At 43.5% G+C, this 15,649-nt stretch overlaps 1 protein-coding gene across 7 annotated transcripts in view; it reads left to right on the top strand.

Moving 5' to 3' along the window:
• Positions 1 to 15,649, top strand: part of MDFIC (MyoD family inhibitor domain containing) — a 325,718-nt gene that overhangs the window by 23,658 nt on the left and 286,411 nt on the right. The window contains exons 3-4 of one of the 7 annotated variants that reach the window (XM_029615988.1): positions 1,967 to 2,038; positions 2,875 to 2,967. The exons of 5 other annotated variants lie outside the window; for them this stretch is intronic. The gene's annotated coding sequence lies outside the window, so the exon portion shown is untranslated. Of the gene's footprint in view, positions 1 to 1,966; positions 2,039 to 2,874; positions 2,968 to 3,005; positions 3,200 to 15,649 lie in introns of those variants that run through there. One more of the 7 variants, XM_029615990.1, reaches the window with a different exon arrangement.

Raw genomic sequence — 15,649 nt, 5'->3', positions numbered from 1 at the left:
TTTATTTTCCACATTCTTTTTTTTGTACAATATTTTTATTATGATTTGAAAAGCTTTGCAATAACAAGACTGTAACTTAGTACAAATATGCCTATAGAATATGATACAATAGGAACATTTCCCCCCCTTACCCCAAGCTGCATATACTTTGATACAGTAGGAAATATACAGAAGAAGAATCAATCTCCAAACAACCAGTTTAGTTATCTAAGTGAAAATGAAAATTATCACCCTTTTATAACTTGGGAATATGTATCACGATATAGCAAGGGATTATAAGAGTCACATTATAGTATTATGTCCCGGTAGTATAAGATGGTATCTTGGCTTGTAGATCCATCAATAACATGGTCAAAAACCCTTCCATAATTGCCGATAAAAATGTTGCTTCTTATCCGACTTGTCTCCCATCGACTTATGCTGTAGCAAGTATAACTCCAGCATAGATGATCTCCAATTGACAAAGGCTGGACTTCTATCCAGCCATTTTGCTAGGATAAGTTTCAAAGCTACTAAACAACCTTTAATCAGGAAAAATTTGGAAGAATTTCGTAATATACATTTCAAATCAGTGTGTCTTAGCAGACAAAAGGCAGCTGACCATTTATGACTACATTTCCTTTCTCCTAACCCTATTATCTTTTCTCTGAACCACGATTTTAGACAGTATGATCTTATGTACTTTCTTATGAGAAATACAGATATACTAAACTGCAGTCATTCTAGACCGATTTGTTTTACAAACTACACCTATGTTGCATAATGACCTCAGAACGCAACAAAGATTTTTCCAGTTGAAGTTGCATAATCCCTGCTGTAGCCACATGGACCAGGAAATGGGCCCATTTTATATAACAGATAAAATGTATTAAAAGACTATGCTGGTATAAAACAAGAAACAGTTGATGTCATGACCAATTGTTTTAGAACTTCCTTTCTTTGGAAAATGCTTACGTCTTGTGTATTATTTATACTTTTGAGGTATTTGAATGTCTTCTATCACATCCTCCCCTCTCTGCCTTTCTTGTGTAGGTCCTTTAGATTTTCCCTTAAAGGCTATCCTGCAATTAAATTATATGAGCTCCATGTTCAGCAGCATTGGGTGCAGGAATTTACCAGGGTAACTTTAGGCAAGAAATACAGTGAGAATTACCTGGGCAAGTGCTGCAGCTGAATATACTTATCCTAAAAGTTACCTGGGTTACGTTAGGCCAGTGTTTACTCTGCCCAGATTTAACCCATGAAGGATTAGCCACATATTGGCACTACTTGGCTAAACTTTGGAATACCCCTGCTCGTTTTCTTTTTATCTGGCTAAATTTGATCCAGGTAAAATGTTATTCAAGTAAAATTTAGCCACGGGGGAGGGAGTTTCATGTTTTTGACTGTGTAACTGAAAAGCTACCTGGACATAGCCATTTGACAAATGTGCATATTATGTGGTCTTGTCTTGCCACTCTCTCTGCCTCTTCTAAACACAATTTTAACATATTTATGGCTGCACAAGTAGAAATCTAATGTTTAGAAATAGTAAATCATTAAAGCCCTAAATTATAGAAGTTGGCTATTTCATACATTGTAGACATTAAGTTTCACAGACTCTTTAGATAACTTTATTTTGTTATCTCTTACTATGCATCCAATTGTATATTCCTGATCTTAGACACAATCTGTTCTTGTATTTTGTCATGTTTCAACATGCACTTTTTCTTTTTGATGCACTCATTCTACTTCAACAAGACTACAGTGGCAAGCAGTTCAAGTGTCTTATGCAGGGAAAGGACTGGCAGAGAAATCTGCTCTGGTGCCACCCTTTGGCTGTACCTTAGCGCCACTACAGATCACCTCTGAATTGCATTATAGTCCTTTGTCCTCTCTGTACTCATGGTCTGGTTTAGTTTTCATATTGCATTTAAATGTCCTCTTTTAAAAATGTATTTATTTTATTTATATTCTACTTTTTCAGGCATTTCAAAGTAGATTATATTCAGGTACTAATAAAATATGACAAAGAAGCTCTTACAAAGAAGGAAATCTGGTTAGTGAACAACTCTCCTTATGTTTACATTATGTTTATACTGATGACACGGCCTTATCACATTTCAGATCGTTGTATCTTCCTAGGTGTGGTTGAGTTCAGTGCCTCTGCTACCATTTGAGTTAGTTGTAGCCAAAAGAGATGAAGGGAATGCAACCTTGTTAATGCTGCCATGTTGGCTAGCTCACAGCCATTTAGAGTATGGAGCACACCCTACTTCTCTGACCTCACAGTTGGTTCTAAAGGCCTAAGTTTTTCAGTCCCCTAAAGACAAAGTAGTGGCTCCAGGCTCCTTAATACCCCCCTCCACATAGCCCCAGTCCTCACTTACCTTGCCAATGAGGCAGTTAAATATTCAGCAGCAGGAGGCAAGTTTTCTTCTGCCAGCAGCAGTGCCAAAATGCAGCATGGTTAAGATAACAATGATCTGCATCCCAAAGAAGCACGTCTTAATGTATTACATTTATTTTTTAAATCAGGCTGCTGTGCTCACACACCCTCCAGTCAGATTTTATAGTGCTGGCGTCACACTGTTGAGGCTCTTCCCTTTTTTTCCTTCTAAAGAAAGAAGTGCCCAGACATTCTATAAAAAAATCATTTAAAACAGAGTTTGCGACAATTTTGGATTAGCGTAAGAGGAAAATTGCCCCATGCTGCACTGGGATACCCTCCTCTCTGTCTCTTCCTTGTGTGCGGTTAACAAGACACAGCCAGGGGCCATGACACCCTTAAAAAATAAATATATAACAAAAAAAACAACCTAAATTAAAACCTGATTTTAAGAGAGAACATTTTTTAAAGTTGTAATAAGGACCCCTCTTCCCTTTTCTTTCAAGGAAAACAGAGACCCATCTGATGAGAAAACCAACCTTTAAGCAAGCCACAGAACAGCGGGAGTTCACATGTGCAGCCAAGGATTCCCCTTCAAAGTATGCCAGTGCACCTCTGATGTGGAAATACTTTCCCATGTGTACAGCATGGTTTCAAGAAGTATCCATTGTAGATTGTGATCACTTTTGTTCTATGCTCCAGTAAGGAAAGGATAGAAATGATTATTTAAGAATTCCTGCTAAAAAGTGTTCCATATCCAGTGATGGATGTTTTGACAGTGATCCATGCTGGATTTGGCTGAAATGGAAGCGTAGCAGTTCACTGGCCAAAGTAAGTGGTTTCTGGGTGGGCTATACTGTCTATCCATTGCTTCCTTTATACGTTATAATACTCCAAGGAATTCACACATACAATACTGACCACAGAAGAGATTCGGAGTAGCATAGAACACAATTTAATATCCTTCTGGCTCCATGACCAACATCAGAGCCCCTTAGAAATTCATATGTCAAGCCATTCATGACTTCTATGCTTTCTAGAGACAGATACTGCTTGCTGTGCAACTGAATAATTACTGGCTGTCATATCTTATATTAACCTACATCGAACCTTAAACATGATTTCTGTTTCTTGTAAAGGTCAATTACAGTAACTTTATTTTTCAAAAAGTATTGTTTCCATGGAATTCAGAAGAAATGATATGAGAGGAACATAAACTAGCTCTTTGGGCAGATAAATATAGCGTTTGAGTTTTATAATAATAGTAATTATCTCTAACCTGGGCACAGATTATCAGATAAAGGTTCTCTGAATTTTCTTGGGTCTTCTCCAAACAGTGCATTAGTTGGCAGACGTCTTCTGCATCCAACAGAAGATAGCCAGTCAACAGCCTTAAATGTGAAATGTATTTTTGTACAATATGTATTCTGCATAATGTGTGTAGATGTAACCCATAGAAAGAAATGTGAAAATAAAATTCTCTGTATAACTAAAGTGTCTAAATATAAGAAGGTGGGAAAAGCAATGCACCTTTTCATGTCACAATTCATGCTGAACCAATGTGGCACTTGTTCAGAAAAACTGGTGCTTTGAAGCAAAGAAGACCAACTACATAGTACAATCACACTGTGCTCTCTAGCCTCATTGCAAACTAACATACATTATACTGTCACAAATATTCAGTGTGTGGCACTGACAAAAGGAATAAACACTCATTAAATCAGGCATTCATTCTAGTAGCTCTCAGAAGACAAATATGCCTGAGCTTGTACTGGCATATTTGCTGCTTTAAAGCATTGTTTTGGCTTTTGAGTCTGGTTTATAAACTGGGGCTTGTGCAATCCTATTCCTGAAATGGCTGTAGGCTAGCCACATAAGAATTTTTACAGATAGTTTGGGCTTTTTTAAAATATGAAAAGTGACTGATTTATAGTCATTAATTCCTGCTTGGATTGCTCCTCAGATTGTATGCTCAGTTTTGTTGCATTGCATTACTGATGACCTTTTACAAATATTTTAGAGATATTTATATGTTATTGCTGAACACAAAATGACACTTCCCTTTTCCCATCCTTGTTGTGATGTGCTCTCACCTATTAAGCAAAAGCATTTGTTAACTCCTTGGAAGAAAATTCTGAATAGGTAACCTGATCTGTCACGCCCATGTCTGGAACAAGTCAGTTTTATGTTCTTCACTTGGATCTCTATATTCAGTTCTGCTCCATCTAACCCATCTGTATAGAGCAGGGATGTTTGGCTCTCGTCCTTGAGGATTACAAACCAGTTTGTTTTTTAATGTAACCAAAGTAAGCAAATTAACCTTTCCTATGAAGAGTAGATATATAAGTAAATTTACCTGTTACTAGGCAGGCAATTTTGGAAATGGACATTTCTGCAAATAAAAACACTTCCTATATCTATTCATTGGGCCAGATTTTGTAATCTACGCACAACCCAGCGCGCACAAATCTACACCCGATCTTATAACATGCGCACGCAGCCACGCGCATGTTATAAAATCCGGGGCCGGTGCAAGCAAGGGGGTGCACACTTGTTCACCTTGCACGCGCCAAGCCCTAGGGGAGCCCCGATGGCTTTCCCTGTTCCCTCCGACTCCCCCCTACCTATGTTGGATTATTTACGCCTGCCTCCGGGCAGGTGTAGGTTGTGCGTGCTGGCCGAGTGCCGGCACGCGATCCCTGGGCCCAGCAGCACTGGTGAGGCCTCTTGCTATGCCCCCACCCATTTTTTCAAGCCCCGGGACATACGCGTGTCCCGGGGCTTGCGTGCGTTGCCGAGCCTATGCAAAATAGGCTCGGCACGCACAGGAGGGGTTTTTAAAGCGTTACACGTGTATCCCTCTTAAAATTCGCCCCATTGTGAATGCTGAAAACAAAATCTATTTTCAAACCTCCAGGATCTGGGTTTGAAGAGCCCTGCTATGTACTGTTTCTTAGACATGTGCATTCATTGCTCCATTCGTTCGTTTCAGCAGTACGTGCATATCTGACAAATAGATAGTGTCCACGCAGAAATGAATGGTGTACTCGTATGTACATAAGCGCACACCATTCATTTCTGCGCGAGCACTATCCATTCATCAAATATTTTATTTATTTATTTTATTTATTTAAATGATTTATATACCGGAGGTTCCTGTATAATATACATATCACCCCGGTTCACAAGGAACAGTAACTGTCGCTACATTTAGCGGTTTACATAGAACAGAATAAGAATAAAACAGGAGTTTTTACATTGAACAAATTAAGTAAACAAGTTTTAACATTGCAAAAATTAATCTAAGTAGGTTACTTTTCTTCGTGTTCTTGGCTCTAGGGGAAATATGTGCGTACTGCTGAAACAAATGGAGCAATGAATACACATGCCTAATATTTTCTACTTCAGAAGTGATCCCAGTCCATGTCTGTCCATTTGAACGTTGTCAGGCATATTATTCAAAGTTAGTTGTTTATTGTTAGATGTGGGCATGGGCAAAATATTTGGAAAAATTCTAGAAGTGCTATTTTAAGGATGCACAAAAGATAAACTGCCATGAATCAAACAATCCTTTGTTGTGGATTTTGATTTTTTTCTACCCTTTTGTCACAATATGTCAAGACTTCTTTAATTAGGTGCCTTTTTTCCCTGAAGATTTTTTTTTTCCATTTTTTAGGGCAATAAAAAAGTGTAAACCTTTCAATAGATAACCTTGTTGTCCTGGAAACCTCTTCTTTTAATAGGTTTATTCTCTCACTAGTGTTTTCATTTGGTGCACAGAGAATGTACTTTTAATAGGTCAGTGGTAATAGCAATTATAACAAGATTCAGCTGGCTTATTCCTTCAGCAGATGTTTGTTTACGTGCATGTGTTGTGCAGCAGAGAAATGACATTTACCATCCCAAAAGCAAACAAGCAAGAAACTAGACACTTACTAAATAGCATCTTGGGAATGAAGATATATAAATTTGGCCAATATGTTTTCAGATTTGGGGCCTATGCAGTGAAGCTTAGGGTGTTCTCTAAGCCATTAATGTTCACAAAACAGAATGTGCTATGCATGAAGGCTAAACCAGTCTGAAAAGACTTCAGCATGTACATGCATGTTAATGAAAGAATGTCACATGTAAATGAGGCTAGTGCAAGTATGCTAAATAGTGAGTTATGGTTTCTTTCATGAGTTGTATAGTTACTCTTGCCTAAAATATAACAGCTGCCTCAGACCAGGTGTTAGCACTGCCTTTGAAACAGGGTTCCTTTAACAGGTAGCATTGAGAGTTGCTGATGAAAATGGTGGCTGTTTAGAGCAGGAGATGTTGTGGGAAATGGGGAGTGGAGGACAAGGGAGAAACAGAGAGAGGCAGATAGTAAGAAAGAAATCAGAGAATGCAAGACAGGAGAGATGCCAACACATCAAAAGGAATTCCACATTTATATAGACAAGATAATGCAATTTTAGATCAAAGGTTCACCAGTCAGTTGTTTTTCAAACATTGTTGTATACTTCACAGTGTATAAGGCAATTTTTTGTAACTATTGCAAATAAAGATCCATCCCGCAAGCTTCAATCTAATGCCAAGATTTGCTAAAATGTTGCACTAAATGTGTTCTGTGTTCTGTGTCCTGTATGGTCTCAGGTGGTATTTCAGGACAGGTGTTTCAGAGAAGACAAGGCTGCAGCAGTTGATCTGTAAGTTACTCACAGAAGGCATCAGTTGAGAACTAGGAGGGGGGCTTGTTAGGCAGTCTCTTCCTAACCAAATTTAAATGCCTTCCTCCATCCTTTTGACCCCTGGTCTATAGTCAGAAGCCATAGTCCGAATCCATTCCTGTGTGTAGTGTACATGGAGTAGATGCTACAGAAGGGGTAGGGGTGTTTCTTTGAGGGATGAGGTCATGATGGCATTATCAGTGACCTGAACTCACTTTGCTGGCAGATAGCCATGGCCTTTACTGTAGTTAGACTCTCCAAAGACAACTACAGGTTTTCTAAGGCATCAGCATGAGCAACTATAAATGTTCAGTTGCTGTCCTGACATCATATAGTGCTTGTAGAGGTGGGATGGTCAGTTGCTGGTGTTCTCTTGACTCAGGGCTGTCAGATTTTCTTTCCTGACATTAATACGATGAATGTTCTAGGTCTGGCTAAGTTACCGTCTGAGGTCAGTTCTTCTCCTGCTTGGCAGACATTTGAGGTGTATGCTTTTAGTCTGGCTTTTCCTCTTCTTGAAATCTCCTCTTTCATCTCCTTTCTTAGGGTCCAGATGATCTCCACTTCTGCTTTTTGTACTGACAACCAGTCCCATGGGCCAAGCTTACTTTTATAAGGGTTTGTAGCAAGGTTGCTGAGCCTCGAGGGAAAAAATGACTGGACATGCTCGCTTTAACATGTACATGCTATTTTTGTAGAAGCCTCATGCTGTTTAGTATATAGACAGAGATGCTATAGTTTTGTAGGCTAGCATGCACACTAATAGCATGTAATCACTTTGAGAACAAGTATTTGTGGATGCCAGTAAAACTTTAATGCATATGCCATTAAATTTATTTTCCTAGTGTGTAGACAGATAGACTCAGGACCAGTGAATTATGCTCCACTGCCAGCAGATGGAGACAGAGCAAACTGACATCACAGTATATATACTCTTGCAGTGACCCCAGCCTGCCAGTATTCTCCATCTCCAGCAGATGGTAGATATGCATCTCCCTATGGGGATTGCTTCAGATTTTGGAAGGAGAATTTTAAATTTAAATGGAGAAAAGTCCCGCTCTCCATTTAAATGGATACCAAGTGGTCCCTCCCCCAGTTGAGAGTTCTGAGGTTATTTCCATGGTCCCTCAGATGTGTGCTTGGTCCGGTAGCTGGGTTTCCCGGCATTGACTTAGCTGTTTGTACAGCTTAACAGCAGCGGGTGCAGGAGGCCAAGCACAGTGGTGACAACAGATGCTTTCTTCCCCTGCAGCCAGAGACTGTCTGAGCTCAGATAAGTTTAAAAAAAAAAAAAGTTTTACTTTCTGAAACAGAGACAGAGGGGTTTTTAGGACTTCCTCCAGTCTCTGTGCTTGGTGCGCTGTTCCAACATCGTTTCTACTCCCTTTGGGATTAGGGGAACTGGGAAGCCTGGCAGGTTGAGCATCCCCGATGGCCTAGGCCCTGCGGCTAGGCTTTTTGCCTGCGTGTCTTGTGGTAGACATGGGCAGGGCAAGGTTTTCCTGCCGGAAGATCAGATTCAGAAATTGATGTCTCAGGTGCATCAGTTGGTGAACACTATACACCAGACAGTGTGATCCTATCTACAAGTACTCGGCTTGATGGCGACAACCCTGGAAGTGGTACAGTGTGCAAAGTTGCATATGCATCCTCTTCGGTGCTCAGTGTTATCTCGTTGGAACGTGCAGTCTCAGGACTATTCAATTCAGCTCCACTTGCTGGTGGAAATCTCCTCTTCCAGCGGTGGTTGCAGAAGGCTCATTTGAGAAACGGAATATCCTTGTCCTCCTCGACCTGGTTGGTAGTCATGACAGATGTGAGTCTCCAGGGTTGGGGAGCTCACTGTCAAGACCTGATGGCCCAAGGACATTGGAATGCTTAAGAGTTCCTCTGGAACATCAATCGCCTGGAAGCCCTGGCTGTCCGGTTGGCATGCTTGCAGTTCAGTTACAAGCTGCAGGGTCAAGCGGTCCACATGATGTCTGACAAAGTGACGATGGTGGCCTACATAACATATGAAGGAGGAACCAAGAGCCAGAAAGTGTCGCAGGAAATAGGCCAACTTATGGAATGGACGGAAGGACATCTACAGATGATCTTGGCCTCTCACATTGCAAGAAAAGACAACATAAGAACAGACTTTCTCAGCAGAGAGAGAATCTGGACCCAGGAGAATGGGTGTTTGTCAGCTGAGGCATTTAGCTGATAGTGGATCGCTGGGGCCTTCCGTTCCTAGACCTGCTGGCAACTTCTCGCAATGTGAAGGTTCCTTGATTCTTCAGTCGCAGGAGAGATCTGTGGTCCCTGGGCATAGATACAGATCTGGCCGGAAAACAGGTTGCTTTATGCCTTTACTCCATGGCTCTTGTTGGGCAGGATAATTTGCAAGATCAAAGGCCACAGGAGGCTAGTACTCCTGGTGCCACCAGTCTGGCCCAGGTGTCTGTGGTACGCAGATCTGTGAAGACTCCTGGTGGAGACCCCACCCCCCCCCTTTGTCTTCCACCGCACATAGATCTTTTGTAGCAGGGATCAGTTCAACATGAGGATCCAACTCTGTTCTATCTTGTGGTTTGGTCCTTGAATGGGCTCACCTGTTGAAGCATGGATATTCTTCTGCAGTGTTTGCCACCTTACTCATTGCTAGAAAATGCTCCACTTCCTTAGCCTATGTGCGGGTTTGAAGAATATTTGAGGCCTGGTGTGAGGAGCAGGGTATTCTTCCTCGTTCAGTTAAGATCCCGATCATTCTGTATTTCTTTGCAGAATGGGTTGAATAAAGGTTTGGCCCTTAATTCCTTGAAGGTACAGGTTGTGGCTCTTGCCTGTTTCAGAGGCCTGGTGAATTGGTGATTCCTTGTCATCTCATCCTGATGTGGCCCATTTTTTGAAGGGAGTGAAGCATCTTCAGACTCCTTTGAGGTTACCGGTTCCTTTGTGGAGTCTTAATTTGGTGTTGGATTTCTTGGCGGGCCCTATATTCCAATGGCTGTGTAGTCTTTCCTTGTGGTTAATGACCTTGAAAACAGTGTTCCTGGTAGCTATATGTTCTGCGCGTCGAATTTCTGAGTTGCAGGCCTTGTCTTGCCAAGAGCCGTTCCTTTGGGTGGCTCCAGGGGCTTTGCAGCTGCATACTGTTCCATCCTTCTTGCCTAAGGTGGTCTCGGAATTTCATTTGAATCAGTCCATTTCCTTGTCGTACCTGGATAAGGTCAGGGACACGGAGCAGTATCACCTCCTGCGTCCCTTGGATGTCGTGTGATACCTGGAGGTTTCTGAACCTTTCCAGAAGACAGATAACCTGTTTGTCCTCCATGTTGGAATGAAGCAGGGCGAACCAGCTTCGCGGGCAACAATAGCTTGTGACTCTGGTTGAGATGTATCCTTTTCTGGTTTATACTCTGTGGCACATTGTTTTTTTGAGCAAAATCTTTATCCAACTTAAAGTTGATTTCAGTCTGGTTACCATGGGATGATGGAGGTTCATGTGGAGGAGAACATTTATTGCAGCCCCCAATATTTGCACAAAATATAGGACTCTCATGTGTTTGTCTCTCCAGGGTCCATTGTAGTGTTTTGAGGTCTTATATTGCTTTATTTCTTGATAAGAGAGCCGCTTCCTCCATGGCCTGAAGGCCAGAACAGGAGCTCACTCAGACAGCAGCGCTTTAATCTCAGATTTTCAGGGTAAGCTGCTTACTAATTTTTTTTTCTCTCAGATTTATTTGGAGATGCAAATGTGTGTTTTTCCATTTTATTGATTTTGCTTTTTTCCCCTACCAGCTTTCTGCATGTTAATAGTTCTATTCCATTGGTCTACTCTTTTTTTTTTTTTTTTTTTTAATTACTGCTGTTCAATCACAATATTTAATTGTATTTAAAACAAACAAAAGTCATGCTGTCTATGATTGCAGTTTTGATAAAGGTATGCAGTGTCAGTATTGCAACTGTCCTACTCTTGTTCCCCACCTTTTCTGTTTCTCCATCAGCACCTCCTCAATTCATTAAGGGCTAAAACAACATGTGAGTCTGGGTTTAGACATGCAGACTAGACTGTAAGACCACTTTATTTCTCTTTTCAGTGAAATCTGACAGGCTGCTGATTTATTAATATGTTAGTGTAATCAGGGGCGGTTCTATAATGAGGCAGAGTGAGGCGGCTGCTTCAGGCAGCAGAATTTTGAGGTGGCAAAAAGTGACCCCATCAAAAAAAATGCCTCTGCAGCATCTTCCTCATCTCAATGCCTCACGAAACTAGAGTGGCATGAGCATTCCATGTCGCTGTGGCATGCAGGTTCACCTTTTTGTTCTGCCTCATGCTGCACAGCTTCACTGAGCATGCAGCAGGGCTCATGCTAAGGTGCGACTGTCCTCTAGTCTTGCCACATGCTCAGAGGTGGTGGAAAGGTCCATGTAGTACTGATCGCGGCGCTGCTGTTGCTATAAAGTGAGGCCCTGGTTCCGGATATGTGTGAGTCTGCTGCTTTCGCCCCTTCCCCCACCCCAAACCCAGCTCAGCCTCTCTCCCCATCCATGCCCCCCCTTCGATCCCAGTTCCCTCAGTCCCTGGTTGTCCCAGCCTGGTTCCCTTCTCCCTATGCTTGGCTCAGTCCGGTTTCTCTTTGGATTTTCAAAGGGGCCTGTCAGGGCGGATTGGCCTATCGGGGCTTCGGGCATGTCCCGGTGGGCCGGTCAGGCCAGTCACTTGGTTGCGGGGCTAACTTGTGCCGGGCTGCGTGGCAGAAAAGAAGACGCCCCTGTTGGCCGGGCTGCATGGAGGAAAATAAGAGGTTGTCGTTGGCTGGGCCTCGCTCCTGAAGCGAAGAGGCCCCTGTCAGCTGGCTGCACGGCCAAAGAAAAGAGGCCCTGTCAGCTGGTATGTTCCAGGGAGAGAGAAAGCAAGAATGTGTATGTGTGAGAGAGAGTGCATATGTATGTGAGATGGAGCATGTATGTACGTGTGAGACAGTATATGTAAGAGCAAATAGCATGTAAGAGCATGTGGGTGAACATGGGTAGGAGCATGTATGCATGTGAGCTAAAGGCATGTAAGATTGCATGTGTACATGAGAGAGAAGCTGTGCAGGCCTGAGGAAGCCTATGTACTGGAGAGAGAGAGAGAGTGTGTGCATGAGAGAGAATGTGCGCACATGTATATGTGTGAGAGAGAACCTGAGAGAGCATATGTATGTGTTTGTGAGAGAGAACATGCTTCATTAGTATGGCAGTCTTGTGGAATTTTTTTGTTTAATTTTTTAAGGTTAAGGCCCTCTCTACAACTGAATTTACTTCTTAGATTGTTTTTAAATTGAAAAGTCCATCCAGAAGATATTTTTTTTTTGTGCACACAGGTATCTTCTCTGATGCATTTTAACCTGGGGTGTATCCAAAGATAGTCTTTATGAAATTGTGATTGTACCGATGACTGTGTGTTGTGGTTTGCATGGCTGTGTATGTGGTGTCCTCCCCCTAATAATTCAGAAACAGCTTCAGATAAGGATCTGAATCTTTGGTGGTGCTTAGAGTCTGATATATTCCGTAGGCAGAGTTAGCAATCTGAAGTGAATCTGCTAGGTAGCTAGCAATCTGTTCAGAATCTGCTAGGGAATTAGCAATCTGATGTGAATCTGCTAGGGAGTTAGCAGTCTCTGTTATAGTTGTGGGTGGATCCTTGGGCAGGTGGCAGATGACCACGCCCCCGGGGGAAGATCCCGAGAGGGACCACTGGTCAGGCTCAGAGTTTGGAGACAGACACACACTAGTTCTTTTATTAAACAATATATTGAACCACCAGAGATGGCAGCAGTGAGCTGGAAAGCCCGGCTGGGCTGTAGTCCATCAGATACTGGAACAGCGATCCCTGGAGGCTGAACTGTAGAGAAACTGAGATATAGTGAGTAGGCAGGGTATGCAGATGGTAACAGTCACACAATGTCCCAATAAAGCCCAGACGCTGGATGTATAGGCCCTTGAGGAGCGAGCACCTGGTTCCAGAGAAAGCTCAGAGAGAACGATGGTAACTCACTGATGTAGCTGATATAGTTAAGAACATAAGAAAATGCCATACTGGGTCAGACCAAGGGTCCATCAAGCCCAGCATCCTGTTTCCAACAGTGGCCAATCCAGGCCATAAGAACCTGGCAAGTACCCAAAAACTAAGTCTATTCCATGTTACCATTGCTAATGGCAGTGGCTATTCTCTAGGTGAACTTAATAGCAGGTAATGGACTTCTCCTCCAAGAACTTATCCAATCCTTTTTTAAACACAGCTATACTAACTGCACTAACCACATCCTCTGGCAACAAATTCCAGAGTTTAATTGTGCGTTGAGTGAAGAAGAACTTTCTCCGATTAGTTTTAAATGTGCCCCATGCTAACTTCATGGAGTGCCCCCTAGTCTTTCTACTATCCGAAAGAGTAAATAACCGATTCACATCTACCCGTTCTAGACCTCTCATGATTTTAAACACCTCTATCATATCCCCCCTCAGCCGTCTCTTCTCCAAGCTGAAAAGTCCTAACCTCTTTAGTCTTTCCTCATAGGGGAGCTGTTCCATTCCCCTTATCATTTTGGTAGCCCTTCTCTGTACCTTCTCCATCGCAATTATATCTTTTTTGAGATGCGGCGACCAGAATTGTACACAGTAGTGATGACTTCCAGGCAGAAGAGTATATGAAACAAGTCTGGAAGCAAGGGCCCTCGAGGAGCGAGTACCGGTTGCAGACTGTCACCTGAAAAACAAAGGAGAGAGTGAGGCCCCCCCCCCCCCCCCCCCCGAGGAGCGGGTACCTCTGGTAAGTCCGAGAAGGCAGAGTAGCTTAGTTAGCGAAACCCTTGCTAACTCGATGTGTTAGCAAATACAGAGACCTTAAATATCCGTCGTGGGTGATGTCATCTTCGGGAGACGCCCCCGAGGTTCGTGCCATTGCCGGTACTTCAGTCAGGGCCGAGCCACATGCGCGCGCCCCTAGGCCTCCAGGAACATGGCGGATAGCAGTGTCGAGCTGGTCCGGGAACGCCCGAAGACTTGTGGCAGACAATCTTCCCGTGGATGGAGAGGAAGGCGCCAGAGAGGTAAGGAGGGCGGAGAGAGGGTGTCGGGTACCGACGGACACAACAGAGTTTTAGGGAGGGATGTGACCTTTGTGATTTATAAAGTGGGGTGTAATTATGGATGATGGTAGGCAGCATCAAAATGTATGCATGGGAGATCGAATAGGATGCTATGGAAAATCAGAGAACCAAGGCCACTTAAAATGTGTTAGTTTCCATGTGTTATAATGCAATTTTTAAACTAGGTTTGTAAAAGTTTTAGGTTCAGATGTTCGAAAGATGATGTAAGAGTAATTTGAAAAGGCATTTCCACCCGTAAATGGGCTTTTTAATAATTGCCCACCCTATATATGGATCAAAGTATGTGCCTGAGGTCTCTGTGTGTATTCTCTTGAAGCCAGAGGAAGCATTCCTGAGAGTGGGATTGGGGGAAGGCTCCATACTTTACGTGCACACTGTTGATTTTTCAAAACTATGCATATGATTGTTCCCATGAAAATCTACCTGCTCAAGTGTGAGTGAGAGACTGTTCCTGTGAGAGTGAATGCCTGTGTGTGAGGGTGACTGGGTGTGTGTGTGTATACGGATCTTGTGAATGAGAAGATCTTTTTTTTGTGTGTGTGTAAGAGGGTGTATTTTTATTGCATGTAAGGCCTTTAGGAGTTTTTCTTGTAATGTCTTACACCCAAGTTGCTAGATAGTTAATGTCAGGCCAAGGTATGATTAGTCTAGGGTATGTGCTACTTCTTGGGTATTTAGACAAAATTTGAAATTTGTGTTGGAGATTTTTTTGGCTCAGTTCTGCTGGTGATGTGTGATTCTGGGGTACCTGTCTGATAGAACATGAAAAAATGTTTTTATTCTATAGATGCATTTCTATCTAACTAGATAAATGAAGCTTGACCGACGTGCCCGCAAATGCGCAGTAGAGAGCAGCTCTACTGCGCATGTGCGGGCGAGCACGTCAGTCTTAGGCAGCGTCAAAAAAAACCAAAAAACATGGCGGCAGCGGTGGTAGCAGCGGCAGCGGTAGCGGGCGGTAGCGGGCGGCAGCGGCGGCGGTAGCGGCAGCGGTGGTGGGCGGTGGCGGTAGCGGTAGCGGGCGGGGGCGGGCGGCGGCGGCGGTAGCGGGCGGCAGCGGAGGCGGTAGCGGCGGGCGGCAGTGGCGGCGGTAGCGGGCGGCGGTGGCGGGCGGCGGCGGTAGCGGCAGCGGCCAGTAGCGAGGGAGGGAGGAGAGAGAGAGAGGGAGGGAGGGACGGACTAAGTGGGAGGGACGAAGAGAGAGAGTGGGAGGGAGTGACTGAGTGAGAGGGAGGGATTGAGTGAGGGGGAGGGAGTGAGGGGGAGGGACTGAGTGAGGGGGAGTGAGTGGGACTGAGGGAGAGGGAGGGAGTGAGTGGGACTGAGGGAGAGGGAGGGAGGGAGGGAGTGGGACTGAGGGAGAGTGAGTGGGACTGAGTGTGAGTGAGAGGGAGAGAGGGGGAGGGAGTGAGTGAGACTGAGTGGGAGGGAGG

Source organism: Rhinatrema bivittatum, chromosome 9, assembly GCF_901001135.1.
Source record: "Rhinatrema bivittatum chromosome 9, aRhiBiv1.1, whole genome shotgun sequence".
NCBI classification, from domain to species: domain Eukaryota; kingdom Metazoa; phylum Chordata; class Amphibia; order Gymnophiona; family Rhinatrematidae; genus Rhinatrema; species Rhinatrema bivittatum.
The sequence above is the reverse complement of the archived record's forward strand: the minus strand, read 5'-3'. Positions and strand labels throughout refer to the sequence as shown.